Source organism: Opisthocomus hoazin, chromosome 3 (assembly GCF_030867145.1).
Source record: "Opisthocomus hoazin isolate bOpiHoa1 chromosome 3, bOpiHoa1.hap1, whole genome shotgun sequence".
Taxonomy (NCBI): domain Eukaryota; kingdom Metazoa; phylum Chordata; class Aves; order Opisthocomiformes; family Opisthocomidae; genus Opisthocomus; species Opisthocomus hoazin.
In genome coordinates, this window is record NC_134416.1 from 82,504,217 (window position 1) to 82,520,422 (window position 16,206).

The following is a 16,206-nucleotide window of genomic DNA, read 5'->3' on the forward strand; positions in this document are numbered from 1 at the left end:
GGCACTGCTCGCACAGAGGCAAAGAGACTGGGGCTGCTTGCTTCTCTTGCCACCTCAAACTTCAAACGTATCTTAAGGGGGTCCCTGCCAGGCTCGTTTCGCAGCCCTGCTCTGAAAATGCGAACGTCTGCATATAGCTCGCAGCCAGAAGGGGCTAGCCTGGAAAGCTGCTGCTCAGCCTCATCTGCCCATGCACTGCTCGCGCAGAGGCACAGAGAGTGGGGCTGCTTGCTTGTCTTGCCGCCTCAAACTTCAAACGTGTCTTAGGCGGTGCCTGCCGGACTCCTCCAGTAGCCCTGCTCCGAAAATGCGAACGTCTCCAGAGAGCTGGCAGCCAGAAGGGGCTAGCCTGGAAAGCTTTTGCTCAGCGTTATCTGACCGTGGCACTGCTCGCACAGAGGCACAGAGAGTGGGGCTGCTTGCTTGTCTTGCCACCCAAAATTCAAACGTATCTTAGGGGGTCCCTGCCGGGCTCCTCCAGCAGCCCTGCTCCGAAAATGCGAACGTCTCCAGATAGCTGGCAGCCAGAAGGGGCAAGCCTGGAAAGCTGTTGCTAAGCATTATCTGTCCGTGGCACTGCTCGCACAGAGGCACTGAGACTGGGGCTGCTTGCTTGTCTTGCCACCTCAAACTTCAAACGTATCTTAGGGGATCTCTGCCGGGCTCGTCCAGCAGCCGTGCTCTGAAGATGGGAACGTCTCCAGAATAGCTGACAGCCAGAAGGGGCTAGCCTGGAAAGCTGTTGCTGAGCCTCATCTGCCCATGGCCCTGCTCGCACAGAAGCACAGAGAGTGGGGCTGCTTGCTTGTCTTGCTACCTAAAATTCAAAAGTATCCCGGGGATCCCTGCCGGGCTCCTTTCGCAGCCCTGCTCCGAAAATGCGAACATCTCCAGATAGCTGGCAGCCAGAAGGGGCTAGCATGGAAAGCTGTTGCTCAGCGTAATCTGACCGTGGCACTGCTCGCACAGAGGCACAGAGAGTGGGGCTGCTTGCTTGTCTTGCAACCTCAAACTTCAAACGTATCTTAGGGGGTCCCTGCCGAGCGCCTCCAGCAACCCTGCTACCAAAATGCGAACGTCTCAAGATAGCTCGCAGCCAGAAGGGGCAAGCCTGGAAAGCTGTTGCTCAGCCACATCTGACCGTGTCACTACTCGCAAAGAGGCACAGAGAGTGGGGCTGCTTGCTTGTCTTGCCACCTCAAACTTCAAACGTACATTTGGCGTTCCGTGCTGGGTACCTCCGGCAGTCCTGCTCCGAAAATGCGAACGTTTCCAGATAGCTCGCAGGCAGAAAGGGGCAGTCTGCTAAGCTGTTGCTCAGCCTCATCTGCCCATGGCACTGCTCACACAGAGGCACAGAGACTGGGGCTGCTTGCTCCTCTTGCCACCTCAAACTTCAAACATAGCCCTTAGATGTGGGTTCCCTGCTGGATGCCCCCAGCAGCCCTGTCTGAAAATGCAAACGTCTCCAGATAGCTCGCAGCCAGAAGGGGCTAGCCTGGAAAGCTTATGCTCAGCATCATCTGCCCCTGGCACTGCTCGCACAGAGGCACAGAGACTGGGGCTGCTTGCTTGTCTTGCCACCCAAAATTCAAATGTATCTTAGGGGTTCGCTCTTGGGCACCTCCAGCCGCCCTACTCCGAAAATGCGAATGTCTGCAGATAGCTCGCAGCCAGAAGGGGCTAGGCTGGAAAGCTGTTGCTCAGGCTCGTCTCCCCATGGCCCTGCTCGCACAGAGGCACAGAGAGTGTCGATGCTTGCTTGTCTTGCAAACTCAAAATTCAAACGTATCTTAGGGGGTCCCTGCCGGGATCCTTTCGCAGTAGTGCTCTGAAAATGCGAACGTTACAAAATAGCTCGCAGCCAGAAGGGGCTAGGCTGGAAAGCTGTTGCTCAGCCTCATCTGCCCATGGCACTGCTCACACAGAGGCACAGAGAGTGGGGCTGCTTGCTTCTCTTGCCACCTCAATCTTCAAATAATAGCCCAGAGATGTGGGGTCCGTGCCGGTGCCCCCAGCAGCCCTGTCTGAAAATGCAAACGTCTCCAGATAGCTCGCCAGCAGAAGGGTCTAGCCTGGAAAGCTGTTGCTCAGCCTCATCTGCCCGTGGCACTGCTCGCACAGAGGCAAAGAGACTGGGGCTGCTTGCTTCTCTTGCCACCTCAAACTTCAAACGTATCTTAAGGGGGTCCCTGCCAGGCTCGTTTCGCAGCCCTACTCTGAAAATGGGAACGTCTGCATATAGCTCGCAGCCAGAAGGGGCTAGCCTGGAAAGCTGCTGCTCAGCCTCATCTGTCCGTGGCACTGCTCGCACAGAGGCACAGAGAGTGGGGCTGCTTGCTTGTCTTGCCACTCAAAATTCAAAAGTATCTTAGGGGGTTGCTGTCGGGCTCCTTTCGCAGCCCTGCTCCGAAAATGCGAACGTCTGCAGAATAGCTCGCAGCCAGAAGGGGCTAGCCTGCAAAGCTGTTGCTCAGCCTCATCTGTCCGTGGCACTGCTCGCACAGAAGCACAGAGAGTGGGGCTGCTTGCTTGTCTTGCTACCCAAAATTCAAACGTATCTTAGGGTGTCTCTGCCGGGCTCCTCCAGCAGCCCTGCTCTGAAAATGCGAACGTCTCCAGATAGCTGGCAGCCAGAAGGGGCAAGCCTGGAAAGCTGTTGCTCAGCATTATCTGACCGTGGCACTGCTCGCACAGAGGCACAGACACTGGGGCTGCTTGCTTGTCTTGCCACCTCAAACTTCAAACGTATCTTAGGGGATCTCTGCCGGGCGCGTCCAGCAGCCGTGCTCTGAAGATGGGAACGTCTCCAGAATAGCTGGCAGCCAGAAGGGGCTAGCCTGGAAAGCTGTTGCTCAGCCTCATCTGCCCATGGCCCTGCTTGCACAGAGGCACAGAGACTGGGGCTGCTTGCTTGTCTTGCAAACTCAAACTTCAAACGTGTCTTAGGGGGTCCCTGCCGGGATCCTTTCGCAGCCGTGCTCCGAAAATGCGAACGTCTCACAATAGCTCGCAGCCAGAAGGGGCTAGGCTGGAAAGCTGTTGCTCAGCGTCATGTGCCCATGGCACTGTTTGCACAGAGGCACAGATTGTGAGGGTGCTTGCTTATCTTGCCACCTCAAACTTCAAACGTAGCCACTGGGTATTGATGTCCTGCCAAGCTCCTTTTGCCGCCCTGTCTGAAAATGCGAACGTCTCAAGATAGCTCGCCAGCAGAAGGGGCTAGCCTGTAAAGCTGTTGCTCAACCTCATCTGCCCATGGCACTGCTCGCACAGAGGCAGAGAGACTGGGGCTGCTTGCTTGTCTTGCTACCTAAAATTCAAAAGTATCCCGGGGATCCCTGCCGGGCTCCTTTCGCAGCCCTGCTCCGAAAATGCGAACATCTCCAGATAGCTGGCAGCCAGAAGGGGCTAGCATGGAAAGCTGTTGCTCAGCGTAATCTGACCGTGGCACTGCTCGCACAGAGGCACAGAGACTGGGGCTGCTTGCTTGTCTTGCCACCTCAAACTTCAAACGTATTCCCGGGGTCCCTGCGGGGCTCGTTTCGCAGGTCTACTCCTAAAAAGCGAACGTCTCCAGATAGCTCGCAGCCAGAAGGGGCTAGCCTCGAAAGCTGTTGCTCAGCCTCATCTGCCCATGGCACTGCTCGCACAGAGGCAAGAGACTGGGGCTGCTTGCTTGTCTTGCCACCTCAAACTTCACATGTAGCCTGAGGGGTTGCTGTTGTACTCCTTTCTCAGCCCTGCTCCGAAAATGCGAACGTCTCCAGATAGCTCGCAGGTAGAAGGGGCTAGCCTGGAAACATGTTGCTCAGCCTCATCTGCCCGTTGCAGTGCTCGCACAGAGGCACAGAGACTGGGGCTGCTTGCTTGTCTTGCCACCCAAAATTCAAACGTATCTTTGGGTGTCTCTGCCGGGCTCCTCCAGCAGCCGTGCTCCGAAAATGCGAACGTCTCAAAATAGCTCGCAGCCAGAAGGGGCTAGGCTGGAAAGCTGTTGCTCAGCCTCATCTGCCCATGGCACTGTTTGCACAGAGGCACAGAGAGTGAGGATGCTTGCTTGTCTTGCCACCTCAAACTTCAAACGTAGCCACTGGGTAATGATGTCCTGCCAAGCTCCTTTTGCCGCCCTGTCTGAAAATGCGAACGTCTCAAGATAGCTCGCCAGCAGAAGGGGCTAGCCTAGAAAGCCGTTGCTCAACCTCATCTGCCCATGGCACTGCTCGCACAGAGGCAAAGAGACTGGGGCTGCTTGCTTCTCTTGCCACCTCAAACTTCAAACGTATCTTAAGGGGGTCCCTGCCAGGCTCGTTTCGCAGCCCTGCTCTGAAAATGCGAACGTCTGCATATAGCTCGCAGCCAGAAGGGGCTAGCCTGGAAAGCTGCTGCTCAGCCTCATCTGCCCATGCACTGCTCGCGCAGAGGCACAGAGAGTGGGGCTGCTTGCTTGTCTTGCCACCTCAAACTTCAAACGTGTCTTAGGCGGTGCCTGCCGGACTCCTCCAGTAGCCCTGCTCCGAAAATGCGAACGTCTCCAGAGAGCTGGCAGCCAGAAGGGGCTAGCCTGGAAAGCTTTTGCTCAGCGTTATCTGACCGTGGCACTGCTCGCACAGAGGCACAGAGAGTGGGGCTGCTTGCTTGTCTTGCCACCCAAAATTCAAACGTATCTTAGGGGGTCCCTGCCGGGCTCCTCCAGCAGCCCTGCTCCGAAAATGCGAACGTCTCCAGATAGCTGGCAGCCAGAAGGGGCAAGCCTGGAAAGCTGTTGCTAAGCATTATCTGTCCGTGGCACTGCTCGCACAGAGGCACTGAGACTGGGGCTGCTTGCTTGTCTTGCCACCTCAAACTTCAAACGTATCTTAGGGGATCTCTGCCGGGCTCGTCCAGCAGCCGTGCTCTGAAGATGGGAACGTCTCCAGAATAGCTGACAGCCAGAAGGGGCTAGCCTGGAAAGCTGTTGCTGAGCCTCATCTGCCCATGGCCCTGCTCGCACAGAAGCACAGAGAGTGGGGCTGCTTGCTTGTCTTGCTACCTAAAATTCAAAAGTATCCCGGGGATCCCTGCCGGGCTCCTTTCGCAGCCCTGCTCCGAAAATGCGAACATCTCCAGATAGCTGGCAGCCAGAAGGGGCTAGCATGGAAAGCTGTTGCTCAGCGTAATCTGACCGTGGCACTGCTCGCACAGAGGCACAGAGAGTGGGGCTGCTTGCTTGTCTTGCAACCTCAAACTTCAAACGTATCTTAGGGGGTCCCTGCCGAGCGCCTCCAGCAACCCTGCTACCAAAATGCGAACGTCTCAAGATAGCTCGCAGCCAGAAGGGGCAAGCCTGGAAAGCTGTTGCTCAGCCACATCTGACCGTGTCACTACTCGCAAAGAGGCACAGAGAGTGGGGCTGCTTGCTTGTCTTGCCACCTCAAACTTCAAACGTACATTTGGCGTTCCGTGCTGGGTACCTCCGGCAGTCCTGCTCCGAAAATGCGAACGTTTCCAGATAGCTCGCAGGCAGAAAGGGGCAGTCTGCTAAGCTGTTGCTCAGCCTCATCTGCCCATGGCACTGCTCACACAGAGGCACAGAGACTGGGGCTGCTTGCTCCTCTTGCCACCTCAAACTTCAAACATAGCCCTTAGATGTGGGTTCCCTGCTGGATGCCCCCAGCAGCCCTGTCTGAAAATGCAAACGTCTCCAGATAGCTCGCAGCCAGAAGGGGCTAGCCTGGAAAGCTTATGCTCAGCATCATCTGCCCCTGGCACTGCTCGCACAGAGGCACAGAGACTGGGGCTGCTTGCTTGTCTTGCCACCCAAAATTCAAATGTATCTTAGGGGTTCGCTCTTGGGCACCTCCAGCCGCCCTACTCCGAAAATGCGAATGTCTGCAGATAGCTCGCAGCCAGAAGGGGCTAGGCTGGAAAGCTGTTGCTCAGGCTCGTCTCCCCATGGCCCTGCTCGCACAGAGGCACAGAGAGTGTCGATGCTTGCTTGTCTTGCAAACTCAAAATTCAAACGTATCTTAGGGGGTCCCTGCCGGGATCCTTTCGCAGTAGTGCTCTGAAAATGCGAACGTTACAAAATAGCTCGCAGCCAGAAGGGGCTAGGCTGGAAAGCTGTTGCTCAGCCTCATCTGCCCATGGCACTGCTCACACAGAGGCACAGAGAGTGGGGCTGCTTGCTTCTCTTGCCACCTCAATCTTCAAATAATAGCCCAGAGATGTGGGGTCCGTGCCGGTGCCCCCAGCAGCCCTGTCTGAAAATGCAAACGTCTCCAGATAGCTCGCCAGCAGAAGGGTCTAGCCTGGAAAGCTGTTGCTCAGCCTCATCTGCCCGTGGCACTGCTCGCACAGAGACACAAAGAGTAGGGCTGCTTGCTTGTCTTGCCACCTCAAATTTCAAACGTAACGAGGGGGTCCCTCAAGAGTGCCTCCAGCAGCCGTGCTCCGAAAATGCGAACGTCTCCAGATAGCTCGCTGTCAGAAGGGGCTAGCCTGGAAAGCTGTTGCTCAGCCTCATCTGCCCATGCACTGCTCGCGCAGAGGCACAGAGAGTGGGGCTGCTTGCTTGTCTTGCCACCTCAAACTTCAAACGTATCTTAGGGGGTGCCTGCCGGGCTCCTCCAGCACCCCTGCTCCGAAAATGCGAACGTCTCCAGATAGCTGGCAGCCAGAAGGGGCAAGCCTGGAAAGCTTTTGCTCAGCGTTATCTGACCGTGGCACTGCTCGCACAGGGGCACAGAGAGTGGGGCTGCTTGCTTGTCTTGCCACCTCAAACTTCAAACGTATCTTAGGTTGTCTCTGCTGGGCGCCTCCAGCAGCCCTGCTCCGAAAATGGGAACGTCTCCAGATAGCTGGCAGCCAGAAGGGGCTAGCCTGGAAAGCTGTTGCTCAGCATTATCTGCCCATGGCCCTGCTCGCAAAGAGGCACAGAGAGTGGGGCTGATTGCTTGTCTTGCCACCTCAAACTTCAAACGTATCTTAGGGGTTCCCTGCCGGGCTTCTTTCGCAGCCGTCCTCCGAAAATGCGAACGTCTCAAAATAGCTGGCAGCCAGAAGGGGCTAGCCTGGAAAGCTGTTGCTCAGCCTCATCTGTCCGTGGCACTGCTCGCACAGAAGCACAGAGAGTGGGGCTGCTTGCTTGTCTTGCCACCAAAAATTCAAACGTATCTTTGGGTGTCTCTGCCGGGCTCCTCCAGCAGCCGTGCTCCGAAAATGCGAACGTCTCAAAATAGCTCGCAGCCAGAAGGGGCTAGGCTGGAAAGCTGTTGCTCAGCCTCATCTGCCCATGGCACTGTTTGCACAGAGGCACAGAGAGTGAGGATGCTTGCTTGTCTTGCCACCTCAAACTTCAAACGTACCCACTCGGTAATGATGTCCTGCAAAGCTCCTTTTGCCGCCCTGTCTGAAAATGCGAACGTCTCAAGATAGCTCGCCAGCAGAAGGGGCTAGCCTGGAAAGCTGTTGCTCAACCTCATCTACCCATGGCACTGCTCGCACAGAGGCAGAGAGACTGGGGCTGCTTGCTTGTCTTGCCACCTCAAACTTCAAACGTATCTTAAGGGGGTCCCTGCCAGGCTCGTTTCGCAGCCCTACTCTGAAAATGGGAACGTCTGCATATAGCTCGCAGCCAGAAGGGGCTAGCCTGGAAAGCTGCTGCTCAGCCTCATCTGTCCGTGGCACTGCTCGCACAGAGGCACAGAGAGTGGGGCTGCTTGCTTGTCTTGCCACTCAAAATTCAAAAGTATCTTAGGGGGTTGCTGTCGGGCTCCTTTCGCAGCCCTGCTCCGAAAATGCGAACGTCTGCAGAATAGCTCGCAGCCAGAAGGGGCTAGCCTGCAAAGCTGTTGCTCAGCCTCATCTGTCCGTGGCACTGCTCGCACAGAAGCACAGAGAGTGGGGCTGCTTGCTTGTCTTGCTACCCAAAATTCAAACGTATCTTAGGGTGTCTCTGCCGGGCTCCTCCAGCAGCCCTGCTCTGAAAATGCGAACGTCTCCAGATAGCTGGCAGCCAGAAGGGGCAAGCCTGGAAAGCTGTTGCTCAGCATTATCTGACCGTGGCACTGCTCGCACAGAGGCACAGACACTGGGGCTGCTTGCTTGTCTTGCCACCTCAAACTTCAAACGTATCTTAGGGGATCTCTGCCGGGCGCGTCCAGCAGCCGTGCTCTGAAGATGGGAACGTCTCCAGAATAGCTGGCAGCCAGAAGGGGCTAGCCTGGAAAGCTGTTGCTCAGCCTCATCTGCCCATGGCCCTGCTTGCACAGAGGCACAGAGACTGGGGCTGCTTGCTTGTCTTGCAAACTCAAACTTCAAACGTGTCTTAGGGGGTCCCTGCCGGGATCCTTTCGCAGCCGTGCTCCGAAAATGCGAACGTCTCACAATAGCTCGCAGCCAGAAGGGGCTAGGCTGGAAAGCTGTTGCTCAGCCTCATCTGCCCATGGCACTGTTTGCACAGAGGCACAGATTGTGAGGGTGCTTGCTTATCTTGCCACCTCAAACTTCAAACGTAGCCACTGGGTATTGATGTCCTGCCAAGCTCCTTTTGCCGCCCTGTCTGAAAATGCGAACGTCTCAAGATAGCTCGCCAGCAGAAGGGGCTAGCCTGTAAAGCTGTTGCTCAACCTCATCTGCCCATGGCACTGCTCGCACAGAGGCAGAGAGACTGGGGCTGCTTGCTTGTCTTGCCACCTCAAACTTCAAACGTATCTTAAGGGGGTGCCTGCCAGGCTTCTTTCGCAGCCGTCCTCCGAAAATGCGAACGTCTGCATATAGCTCGCAGCCAGAAGGGGCTAGCCTGGAAAGCTGTTGCTCAGCCTCATCTGTCCGTGGCACTGCTCGCACAGAAGCACAGAGAGTGGGGCTGCTTGCTTGTCTTGCTACCTAAAATTCAAAATTATCCCGGGGATCCCTGCCGGGCTCCTTTCGCAGCCCTGCTCCGAAAATGCGAACATCTCCAGATAGCTGGCAGCCAGAAGGGGCTAGCATGGAAAGCTCTTGCTCAGCGTAATCTGACCGTGGCACTGCTCGCACAGAGGCACAGAGACTGGGGCTGCTTGCTTGTCTTGCCACCTCAAACTTCAAACGTATTCCCGGGGTCCCTGCGGGGCTCGTTTCGCAGGTCTACTCCTAAAAAGCGAACGTCTCCAGATAGCTCGCAGCCAGAAGGGGCTAGCCTCGAAAGCTGTTGCTCAGCCTCATCTGCCCATGGCACTGCTCGCACAGAGGCAAGAGACTGGGGCTGCTTGCTTGTCTTGCCACCTCAAACTTCACATGTAGCCTGAGGGGTTGCTGTTGTACTCCTTTCTCAGCCCTGCTCCGAAAATGCGAACGTCTCAAAATAGCTGGCAGCCAGAAGGGGCTAGCCTGGAAACATGTTGCTCAGCCTCATCTGCCCGTTGCAGTGCTCGCACAGAGGCACAGAGACTGGGGCTGCTTGCTTGTCTTGCCACCCAAAATTCAAACGTATCTTTGGGTGTCTCTGCCGGGCTCCTCCAGCAGCCGTGCTCCGAAAATGCGAACGTCTCAAAATAGCTCACAGCCAGAAGGGGCTAGGCTGGAAAGCTGTTGCTCAGCCTCATCTGCCCATGGCACTGTTTGCACAGAGGCACAGAGAGTGAGGATGCTTGCTTGTCTTGCCACCTCAAACTTCAAACGTACCCACTGGGTAATGATGTCCTGCCAAGCTCCTTTTGCCGCCCTGTCTGAAAATGCGAACGTCTCAAGATAGCTCGCCAGCAGAAGGGGCTAGCCTGGAAAGCTGTTGCTCAACCTCATCTGCCCATGGCACTGCTCGCACAGAGGCAGAGAGACTGGGGCTGCTTGCTTGTCTTGCCACCTCAAACTTCAAACGTATCTTAAGGGGGTCCCTGCCAGGCTCGTTTCGCAGCCCTACTCTGAAAATGGGAACGTCTGCATATAGCTCGCAGCCAGAAGGGGCTAGCCTGGAAAGCTGCTGCTCAGCCTCATCTGTCCGTGGCACTGCTCGCACAGAGGCACAGAGAGTGGGGCTGCTTGCTTGTCTTGCCACTCAAAATTCAAAAGTATCTTAGGGGGTTGCTGTCGGGCTCCTTTCGCAGCCCTACTCTGAAAAAGCGATCGTCTCCAGATAGGTGGCAGCCAGAAGGGGCTAGCCTGGAAAGCTGTTGCTCAGCCTCACCTGCCCATGGCACTGTTCGCAAAGAGGCACAGAGACTGGGGCTGCTTGCTTGTCTTGCCACCTCAAACTTCAAATGTAGCCCGGGGGTCCCTGTCGTGCTCCTTTCACAGCCGCGCTCCGAAAATGCGAATGTCTCGAAATATCTCACAGTGAGCAGGGGCTAGCCTCGAAAGCTGTTGCTCACCTCATCTGCCCATGGCACTGCTCGCACAGAGGCACAGAGACTGGGGCTCCTTGCTTGTCTTGCCGCCTCAAACTTCAAACATATCCTAAAGGGTCCCTGATGGGCTCCTTTCACAGCCCTGCTCCGAAAATGGGAACGTCTCCAGATAGCTGGCAGCCAGAAGGGGCTAGCCTGGAAAGCTGTTACTCAGCATTATCTGCCCATGGCCCTGCTCGCACAGAGGCACAGAGAGTGGGGCTGCTTGCTTGTCTTGCCACCTCAAACTTCAAACATATCCTAAAGGGTTCCTGATGGGCTCCTTTCACAGCCCTGCTCCGAAAATGGGAACGTCTCCAGATGGCTGGCAGCCAGAAGGGGCTAGCCTGGAAAGCTTTTGCTCAGCCTCATCTGTCCGTGGCACTGCTCGCACAGAAGCACAGAGAGTGGGGCTGCTTGCTTGTCTTACCACCAAAAATTCAAACGTATCTTAGGGTGTCTCTGCCGGGCTCCTCCAGCAGCCGTGCTCCGAAAATGCGAACGTCTCAAAATAGCTCGCAGCCAGAAGGGGCTAGGCTGGAAAGCTGTTGCTCAGCCTCATCTGCCCATGGCACTGTTTGCACAGAGGCACAGAGAGTGAGGATGCTTGCTTGTCTTGCCACCTCAAACTTCAAACGTAGCCACTGGGTAATGATGTCCTGCAAAGCTCCTTTTGCCGCCCTGTCTGAAAATGCGAACGTCTCAAGATAGCTCGCCAGCAGAAGGGGCTAGCCTAGAAAGCCATTGCTCAACCTCATCTGCCCATGGCACTGCTCGCACAGAGGCAAAGAGACTGGGGCTGCTTGCTTCTCTTGCCACCTCAAACTTCAAACGTATCTTAAGGGGGTCCCTGCCAGGCTCGTTTCGCAGCCCTGCTCTGAAAATGCGAACGTCTGCATATAGCTCGCAGCCAGAAGGGGCTAGCCTGGAAAGCTGCTGCTCAGCCTCATCTGCCCATGCACTGCTCGCGCAGAGGCACAGAGAGTGGGGCTGCTTGCTTGTCTTGCCACCTCAAACTTCAAACGTGTCTTAGGCGGTGCCTGCCGGACTCCTCCAGTAGCCCTGCTCCGAAAATGCGAACGTCTTCAGAGAGCTGGCAGCCAGAAGGGGCTAGCCTGGAAAGCTTTTGCTCAGCGTTATCTGACCGTGGCACTGCTCGCACAGAGGCACAGAGAGTGGGGCTGCTTGCTTGTCTTGCCACCCAAAATTCAAACGTATCTTAGGGGGTCCCTGCCGGGCTCCTCCAGCAGCCCTGCTCCGAAAATGCGAATGTCTCCAGAGAGCTGGCAGCCAGAAGGGGCAAGCCTGGAAAGCTGTTGCTAAGCATTATCTGACCGTGGCACTGCTCGCACAGAGGCACTGAGAATGGGGCTGCTTGCTTGTCTTGCCACCTCAAACTTCAAACGTATCTTAGGGGATCTCTGCCGGGCTCGTCCAGCAGCCGTGCTCTGAAGATGGGAACGTCTCCAGAATAGCTGGCAGCCAGAAGGGGCTAGCCTGGAAAGCTGTTGCTCAGCCTCATCTGCCCATGGCCCTGCTCGCACAGAAGCACAGAGAGTGGGGCTGCTTGCTTGTCTTGCTACCTAAAATTCAAATGTATCCCGGGGATCCCTGCCGGGCTCCTTTCGCAGCCCTGCTCCGAAAATGCGAACATCTCCAGATAGCTGGCAGCCAGAAGGGGCTAGCATGGAAAGCTGTTTCTCAGCGTAATCTGACCGTGGCACTGCTCGCACAGAGGCACAGAGAGTGGGGCTGCTTGCTTGTCTTGCAACCTCAAACTTCAAACGTATCTTAGGGGTTCCCTGCCGAGCGCCTCCAGCAACCCTGCTACCAAAATGCGAACGTCTCAAGATAGCTCGCAGCCAGAAGGGGCAAGCCTGGAAAGCTGTTGCTCAGCCACATCTGACCGTGTCACTACTCGCAAAGAGGCACAGAGAGTGGGGCTGCTTGCTTGTCTTGCCACCTCAAACTTCAAACGTACATTTGGCGTTCCGTGCTGGGTACCTCCGGCAGTCCTGCTCCGAAAATGCGAACGTCTGCTGATAGCTCACAGCCAGAAAGGGCAAGCCTGGAAAGCTGTTGCTCAGCCTCATCTGCCCTTGGCCCTGCTCGCACAGAGGCACAGAGACTGGGGCTGCTAGCTTGTCTTTCCACCCAAAATTCAAATGTATCTTAGGGGTACACTCTTGGGCACCTCCAACCGCCCTGCTCCGAAAATGCGAACGTTTCCAGATAGCTCGCAGGCAGAAAGGGGCAGTCTGCTAAGCTGTTGCTCAGCCTCATCTGCCCATGGCACTGCTCACACAGAGGCACAGAGACTGGGGCTGCTTGCTCCTCTTGCCACCTCAAACTTCAAACATAGCCCTTAGATGTGGGGTCCCTGCTGGATGCCCCCAGCAGCCCTGTCTGAAAATGCAAACGTCTCCAGATAGCTCGCAGCCAGAAGGGGCTAGCCTGGAAAGCTTATGCTCAGCATCATCTGCCCCTGGCACTGCTCGCACAGAGGCACAGAGACTGGGGCTGCTTGCTTGTCTTGCCACCCAAAATTCAAATGTATCTTAGGGGTTCGCTCTTGGGCACCTCCAGCCGCCCTGCTCCGAAAATGCGAATGTCTGCAGATAGCTCGCAGCCAGAAGGGGCTAGGCTGGAAAGCTGTTGCTCAGGCTCGTCTCCCCATGGCCCTGCTCGCACAGAGGCACAGAGAGTGTCGATGCTTGCTTGTCTTGCAAACTCAAAATTCAAACGTATCTTAGGGGGTCCCTGCCGGGATCCTTTCGCAGTAGTGCTCTGAAAATGCGAACGTTACAAAATAGCTCGCAGCCAGAAGGGGCTAGGCTGGAAAGCTGTTGCTCAGCCTCATCTGCCCATGGCACTGCTCACACAGAGGCACAGAGAGTGGGGCTGCTTGCTTCTCTTGCCACCTCAATCTTCAAACATAGCCCAGAGATGTGGGGTCCGTGCCGGTGCCCCCAGCAGCCCTGTCTGAAAATGCAAACGTCTCCAGATAGCTCGCCAGCAGAAGGGTCTAGCCTGGAAAGCTGTTGCTCAGCCTCATCTGCCCGTGGCACTGCTCGCACAGAGACACAGAGAGTAGGGCTGCTTGCTTGTCTTGCCACCTCAAATTTCAAACGTAACGAGGGGGTCCCTCAAGAGTGCCTCCAGCAGCCGTGCTCCGAAAATGCGAACGTCGCCAGATAGCTCGCTGTCAGAAGGGGCTAGCCTGGAAAGCTGTTGCTCAGCCTCATCTGCCCATGCACTGCTCGCGCAGAGGCACAGAGAGTGGGGCTGCTTGCTTGTCTTGCCACCTCAAACTTCAAACGTATCTTAGGGGGTGCCTGCCGGGCTCCTCCAGCACCCCTGCTCCGAAAATGCGAACGTCTCCAGATAGCTGGCAGCCAGAAGGGGCAAGCCTGGAAAGCTTTTGCTCAGCGTTATCTGACCGTGGCACTGCTCGCACAGAGGCACAGAGAGTGGGGCTGCTTGCTTGTCTTGCCACCTCAAACTTCAAACGTATCTTAGGTTGTCTCTGCTGGGCGCCTCCAGCAGCCCTGCTCCGAAAATGGGAACGTCTCCAGATAGCTGGCAGCCAGAAGGGGCTAGCCTGGAAAGCTGTTGCTCAGCATTATCTGCCCATGGCCCTGCTCGCACAGAGGCACAGAGAGTGGGGCTGATTGCTTGTCTTGCCGCCTCAAACTTCAAACATATCCTAAAGGGTCCCTGATGGGCTCCTTTCACAGCCCTGCTCCGAAAATGGGAACGTCTCCAGATAGCTGGCAGCCAGAAGGGGCTAGCCTGGAAAGCTGTTACTCAGCATTATCTGCCCATGGCCCTGCTCGCACAGAGGCACAGAGAGTGGGGCTGCTTGCTTGTCTTGCCACCTCAAACTTCAAACATATCCTAAAGGGTCCCTGATGGGCTCCTTTCACAGCCCTGCTCCGAAAATGGGAACGTCTCCAGATAGCTGGCAGCCAGAAGGGGCTAGCCTGGAAAGCTTTTGCTCAGCCTCATCTGTCCGTGGCACTGCTCGCACAGAAGCACAGAGAGTGGGGCTGCTTGCTTGTCTTACCACCAAAAATTCAAACGTATCTTAGGGTGTCTCTGCCGGGCTCCTCCAGCAGCCGTGCTCCGAAAATGCGAACGTCTCAAAATAGCTCGCAGCCAGAAGGGGCTAGGCTGGAAAGCTGTTGCTCAGCCTCATCTGCCCATGGCACTGTTTGCACAGAGGCACAGAGAGTGAGGATGCTTGCTTGTCTTGCCACCTCAAACTTCAAACGTAGCCACTGGGTAATGATGTCCTGCAAAGCTCCTTTTGCCGCCCTGTCTGAAAATGCAAACGTCTCAAGATAGCTCGCCAGCAGAAGGGGCTAGCCTAGAAAGCCGTTGCTCAACCTCATCTGCCCATGGCACTGCTCGCACAGAGGCAAAGAGACTGGGGCTGCTTGCTTCTCTTGCCACCTCAAACTTCAAACGTATCTTAAGGGGGTCCCTGCCAGGCTCGTTTCGCAGCCCTGCTCTGAAAATGCGAACGTCTGCATATAGCTCGCAGCCAGAAGGGGCTAGCCTGGAAAGCTGCTGCTCAGCCTCATCTGCCCATGCACTGCTCGCGCAGAGGCACAGAGAGTGGGGCTGCTTGCTTGTCTTGCCACCTCAAACTTCAAACGTGTCTTAGGCGGTGCCTGCCGGACTCCTCCAGTAGCCCTGCTCCGAAAATGCGAACGTCTTCAGAGAGCTGGCAGCCAGAAGGGGCTAGCCTGGAAAGCTTTTGCTCAGCGTTATCTGACCGTGGCACTGCTCGCACAGAGGCACAGAGAGTGGGGCTGCTTGCTTGTCTTGCCACCCAAAATTCAAACGTATCTTAGGGGGTCCCTGCCGGGCTCCTCCAGCAGCCCTGCTCCGAAAATGCGAACGTCTCCAGATAGCTGGCAGCCAGAAGGGGCAAGCCTGGAAAGCTGTTGCTAAGCATTATCTGACCGTGGCACTGCTCGCACAGAGGCACTGAGAATGGGGCTGCTTGCTTGTCTTGCCACCTCAAACTTCAAACGTATCTTAGGGGATCTCTGCCGGGCTCGTCCAGCAGCCGTGCTCTGAAGATGGGAACGTCTCCAGAATAGCTGGCAGCCAGAAGGGGCTAGCCTGGAAAGCTGTTGCTCAGCCTCATCTGCCCATGGCCCTGCTCGCACAGAAGCACAGAGAGTGGGGCTGCTTGCTTGTCTTGCTACCTAAAATTCAAAAGTATCCCGGGGATCCCTGCCGGGCTCCTTTCGCAGCCCTGCTCCGAAAATGCGAACATCTCCAGATAGCTGGCAGCCAGAAGGGGCTAGCATGGAAAGCTGTTTCTCAGCGTAATCTGACCGTGGCACTGCTCGCACAGAGGCACAGAGAGTGGGGCTGCTTGCTTGTCTTGCAACCTCAAACTTCAAACGTATCTTAGGGGGTCCCTGCCGAGCGCCTCCAGCAACCCTGCTACCAAAATGCGAACGTCTCAAGATAGCTCGCAGCCAGAAGGGGCAAGCCTGGAAAGCTGTTGCTCAGCCACATCTGACCGTGTCACTACTCGCAAAGAGGCACAGAGAGTGGGGCTGCTTGCTTGTCTTGCCACCTCAAACTTCAAACGTACATTTGGCGTTCCGTGCTGGGTACCTCCGGCAGTCCTGCTCCGAAAATGCGAACGTCTGCTGATAGCTCACAGCCAGAAAGGGCAAGCCTGGAAAGCTGTTGCTCAGCCTCATCTGCCCTTGGCCCTGCTCGCACAGAGGCACAGAGACTGGGGCTGCTAGCTTGTCTTTCCACCCAAAATTCAAATGTATCTTAGGGGTACACTCTTGGGCACCTCCAACCGCCCTGCTCCGAAAATGCGAACGTT